Genomic DNA, 6114 nt, shown 5'->3' with positions numbered 1-6114 from the left:
AATACGGGGTGTTAATTTTATGGCCCGTGTAAAAGAGGCTACCTGCGTTCGCGATCGCCTTTAAGCTCTTAATTCAAACATGATGGTTTAACGAATATTGTGGTTTCTGAAAATGGCGGCGATAAGCGCGGGTGCACACGTTTGATTGACAGCATGAAGATTGAAAAATTTGAAAACTTTACCGTGGCGATTCTGAATCACGTTTATTATACAACAAAGTGACCTCCTGACCCGAGCTGCACCAGCATTTTTTTTACTATAATAAACTAGCTTTTGCCCGCGGCTTCACCCGCGTGAAATTTAGTGTCACAGATCGGCATAAATTATAGCCTAATTATGTTAATCTGGGTTACAAACAATAATACTATAAAGTTTCAACAAAATCCGTTCAGTAGTTTTTGCGTGAAAGAGTAACAACATCCAGACATCCTAACATCCAAACTTTCGCATTTATAATATTAGTAGGATTTGCCAAGTGCGTGTCGTGTCACGCGCAGTGTAGGGTTCCGTAGTTGTCCGTCGTTAACGTTAAACGTTTCAGAAGCAAGCAATTACTTCATCTAAAGTCACTTTTAATATTTTCTTCTAATGAATTTTTACTAGTTAAGAAATTTTATAATACATGAGTCAAATGACTATTAGGTACTCTTAAACTAAATGATGTATCTTAACCGTAATAGCAGATTTTTCAAGCCAGCAGTTTAGATTTTGGAGGGGGGGAAGCACGGGACGAAATTTTATTTTACCGTTTTGTCCGCGTGATTAATATACATACCTCCACAAAATTACAGCTTCTTCTATAGTCTTTTTCACGTAAGATGATCCTTATGACACTTCAAGGTTATCCATATTACGCATACTATCATATGCAGAATATTTTTGAAAAAATATTTGTATTTTATTAGCAATATAATAAAAAAAAAATAACTACCTTGTCTTGAAATATATGGTAAAATCTGAGTCTATTGATTATATTTTAATTAAATACGATGTAAAAATATTTTTTATTTAATGTACGCAATGTGTGAAACGGAATAGATTTAGTGCTGGGGTATTTCTTGTATAATAAAATCGATTATTTCCGTGGTTCATTAATCGATTGAAGTGAATACTTAGTTATTAAAAACATCACAAAAATCAACTATATTTTTCGATTATCGACTTTAATAAACGCATTAAAAATAAATTAATAGTTTTTAATTTAAAGAAACAGAACCAGTACTTTTTAGGGATCGTTTTTTTGAACACGAACCACGAAATTTGAATATTATCAATAAAAAATTGTTACAATAATATTTGTAATTAAAAAAAACATGTTTTTTGTAAAATAACACCTATACAAAATTTTTCTCTAAAAGTAGGTTTTACTAACTCTTCGAAAAAAATCGATAGATAAATCGCTATGGTTTAGTTATGTGACATCTCTAAATCTTTCAAACTCGAAACGTCATACGGATCATCTTAGGTGAAAAAGACTATAGTGCCAATAGTTTCCAAGCAAAACCTCGGACATACAGACACATATCGAAACTATAAGGGTTCCTTGTCAGGACTACGGAACCCTAAAAACGATTAGAAAATGTTTACTGCAATATGGCCCATTGATTGTCCCGAAGCAGTGGTAGGGTTAATAAGTATTGGGACGTGTAAAAGTGCTTTTTAAATAAGGCGGCCAACCGTCCCGCATTCTGCGGGACCGTCCCGTAATGACAGTTGCAATTCCGCATTGCAATCTATATATAAAAATGAAACCCGTTTTCCGTTGTCACGACATAACATGAAAACGGCTTGACCGATTTGGCTGATTTTTTTTTGTAGTTTTCTAATACTCTGTAGGTACAAGGTTTTTACGGAAAAAAATATAAAGAAAATCTCTACGCTAAGGCGGTACGAAGTTCGCCGGGTCGGCTAGTATTTAATAAAATAGTCCCGCAAATCGTCCGAGGCGTCCCGTATGTCCCGCATTCCTCGTTTCCCATCGTTTTGCTCGCATAAAAGTGTTCCACATCAAAATACAAATGACTTTTGCCTAGCCATCATCCAGTACCTACTCTGTTTGCCAGGAAAAGAACAAACGCTCCTACGGAACGAGTTTTTTCCTTAATGAACAGCTTATGGACATCCGAAAAGTCGTCACTAAAAGTAGAAACATTACGTGCAATGCTAATTATAAAATTCAATATGGGCAGTTTTTTGGACATTCTGAACCAAAACCCAGACCTATTAAAAAATGCCACTCATGTGAAAAATATGATTTTAAAAATAGATGTTAATTCGGTAGCTAGTAGTGTTGTTAAGTAGGACACCATTAACAATTCCAACAAATCCTAAGTCTTATTGTGGATAGGGGTAGGGTTGCCAGGCGTCCGGCTTTAGCCGGACATGTTTGGCTTTTTAGGGGCTTGTCCGGCCAAATATTGTCTTGTCCGGCCTGTCCGGCTTTTTATGTGGCTGCCGCGCCAGTCGAAACTCGAGTCACAGAATAATGTTCATTCAAAGAGGATAGTACCCACTCATGAGCTATTGCACCCCCCCCCCCCCCCCCCGTGACATGGTACGTTAGCTATTGAAAAGGTATGTCCGGCTTTTAGGGTAAAATGTGCGGCCAAATGAAGCACAGAGTCCGGCTTTTGTGTTTTTGGACTTGGCAACCCTAGATAGGGGTGGGTGTCCCGCATTGACTTATTATAAAGTTGGCCGCCTTGTTTTTAAAAGCCTATTTGTCCAAATAAATAAGTTTTATGAGTTTTTTTTTATGGATTTGACAGCTCAAGCAAGTCAGCGACCGACTAAAATGTCAAATTGCCGCAGCGAGCGCTGTGATCGTTTAGGCTACTCCCTCCACCCGCTTTGCACCCTGCTAATTTCAGGAGATTAAAATTACAAGTATGCCGCTAGATGGCGCTGTGCTTACTTAGCTCGCGGTATCATTTGATTTTTTCCGATTTTATAAGTAGCAATGCAAAGCCCGTGATATAACAAAAATCCTTAAAACTAAGTAATTTTTGAATACGGTCTTTCCAAAAGATCGGTATAAGATAGCTAATGACCTCTTAACCCCCTTTACTAGTATAATAATTTATTATTATCTGTGCCCTTACTAATAAAACTTACACGCTCATGGAACAATGTCTTAAAGTGACGTTTAATATGGAAATGTTATTTTAAAACAGTGTTCAACAACTTTGTAACTAATAATAATAATAATGTTGGATCTGTATGTATCTTAACCGTTATAGTAGATTTTTCAAGCCAACAGTTTAGTTTTTAGAGGGGGGGGGGGGACACAATTTTGTTTTACCGTTTTGTCGGCGTGATTACATACATACCTCCACAAAATTACAGCTTTCTAGTAGTGCCAAGTTTCCAAGCAAAACCTCGGACAGACAGACATATCGAAACTATAAGGGTTCCTTGTCAGGACTACGGAACCCTAAAAACGATTAAAAAATAATAATAAATATCATTGGACATTTTTAAACTACGCTTCTGTCCGGATATAAACATACTTAAATTCTTTTTTTTTTGTAAATACATACATATTATACATAGAAAACACCCAGTCCAATAGAAACAAATATGTTCATGCACACAAATGTTTGTACTGTAAGGGAATCGAACCCGCAACTTCTGGAATAGTAGTCCATTCCGAACCACTACACCAAACGGCCGACAAAATGTTTATCCCAATAAGGATTTGACAGCTCAAGCAAGTCAGCGACCGATTAAAATGTCAAATTGCCGCAGCGAGCGCTGTGATCGTTTAGGCTACTCCCTCCTGCGCTTTGCACCCTGCTAATTTCAGGAGATTAGAATTACAAGTTATGCCGCTAGATGGCGCTGTGCTTACTTAGCTTGCGGTATCATTTGATTTTTTCCGATTTTATAAGTAGCAATGCAAAGCCCGTATGGACAGTACAAAAATCCTCAAATGTAATTAATTTTTGAATACGGTTTTGACAAAAGATCGTAATAAGATAACTAATGAAACCTCTTACCCCCTTTACTAGTTTAATAATTTGTATTATGTGCCCTTATAGATGACCCACGCTGAACTGTCCCACCAAACTCAATGACAGGGGGGCGCTACCATCGTTCAACTATATGGTTTCCAACATGGCAAAAATCTGAACCAGCGATCCGGTATTGACGGTGGCGCCCCACTGTCAATGTCATCGACAGGACAGTCCAGTATTTTGGAACTATACTAATAAAACCTGTGATAAAACTTAAACGCTCGTTGAACAATCTCTTAATGTAATAATGTTGTTTCTGTATCCCCACGCAAGCCTTATAAAGGACCGGGCCACTTTTGACCCGTGAGCTCCAAAGAGTACAAAATAATAATAAAATAAGTATTTATTTTCAAGAAAAGCTAGGTACAATACAAGGCAGCAGTAGTTATTTAGGCTCGCAGACCTGTATCGCAATAACTATGTATAAGTGGGTTTACAAATTTATGAAATAATTGTAATTCCTAAAATAAATAAATAAATACCGTCTAATGTTGACTCTTAAAGTTTCTATAAATTTGTTTTTTTTTTTCATTTGTGAACGGATGATATCATTTTTTGTTTATTGTTGATTATAAAGAATTTTATTTGACTTACATTGAATTAAAACTGCAAATAGTTATAACAATTCCTAGTTCACCATTCATATACCTACATCCCGGACCGCTGTTATTTGCTATTTTTATTAAGTACGCTATCTTTTTAGAAATAAAAAATAATATTCAATAGCTCCCATACAACAAACGTGATTTTATTTACATTTTTTGCTTGAAAACCTTAATTTCCAGGAAAAAACTATTTTTACTCCTACAAGTTCATATCGTACGGAACCCTCGGTGCGCGAGTCGTACTCGCACTTGGCCGGTTTTGGAAATGAAGCATAGAAATTACTTAGCGAAATCTATTGAAGAACAAAAACACTAAGATAGTGTCCTCTATCGGGGAGTAGTGGTACTAAATTGTACACAGTCAAGCACAAAGAATCTAGCGACATCTATCGCAAATTTTAAATACTACAACAATTTACAGTGTCATCTATTGGCGAGTAGTAATACTAGATTATGAATAATGTTAGCACTTAAACTCAATAGATGGCGTTAAAACTATATTTCGGAATTTTCTGGGTTACTTTTTCCGATTTTTTTTTACTTTCATCATCATTTATCATTTTTTACCATACAATTTTTTACTTTGTCGGGAGTTTATGGCAAATTTTAAAACGCCGTTTTTGTCCCCCTGCGGTACCTATGTTGACATTGACCGACATTAAAATAAAAGTGTTGGAGGAAACTTTGTGAAAATGGATCATTTAAAGTTAACTTCGAATTAGCTGAATTAGCGATGATCGGTGTCTACGTGGTATAAAAACTAAGTATGAAACGTGGATGCGGTATTAAATAAATAGATAGAAATACTTTATTGTAGGTACACCACATAAGAAAAGAAAAAGAAAGAACTAAGTAGTTAAATACAAAAGATACGGCCCAATTTAGGCGGTCTTATTGTTTTAAAGCGATCTATTCAAGACAACCTAGAGTTTGGAATATTACTCGTATATTAGAGGCGCTAGAGCACAATTCAGGCGGTCTTATCGCTATAGAACGATCTCTTCCTTCCAGACAAGCTAGAGGACAGTTGATAATATTACTCGTTTAGACCACAGAATAATAATAAGTACTACGTACAGAACTTTTACTTCGCGAAGGTATTTAAAAAAATGTATGCTCAATATCATTAACAATATGGTGTAATTTAGCCTGTCTCAAGAGTCAAGCACCATTTTGTTGACACACGTCAGTGATCGGCACTGCGCCGAAGCTATAGGGCTGACTTCGGTAAAATGATGTGACGTGAGGTGCCAAACTGCGGAAAATGGCGGAGGAAATACATGATTTAGCATGAATTATCATGAATAATATTAACTACTTATTTACCTCTCAGTGTCTTGAGGCAATTTAAAAAAGTAGGTACATTCTGTATTTTTATTATTATTTAGGCAGTTAAATACTGCACAGTATTTAGTACACCATTTTCTTTATTTTCTTCCATCATACACAAGAATACGCGTGCGTGAGTCAGAGAGCAGTGTTCGCTCGTATGT

The sequence above is a fragment of the Ostrinia nubilalis genome, chromosome 27, assembly GCF_963855985.1.
Source record: "Ostrinia nubilalis chromosome 27, ilOstNubi1.1, whole genome shotgun sequence".
Lineage (NCBI taxonomy): Eukaryota > Metazoa > Arthropoda > Insecta > Lepidoptera > Crambidae > Ostrinia > Ostrinia nubilalis.
This window is presented reverse-complemented; position numbering follows the sequence as displayed.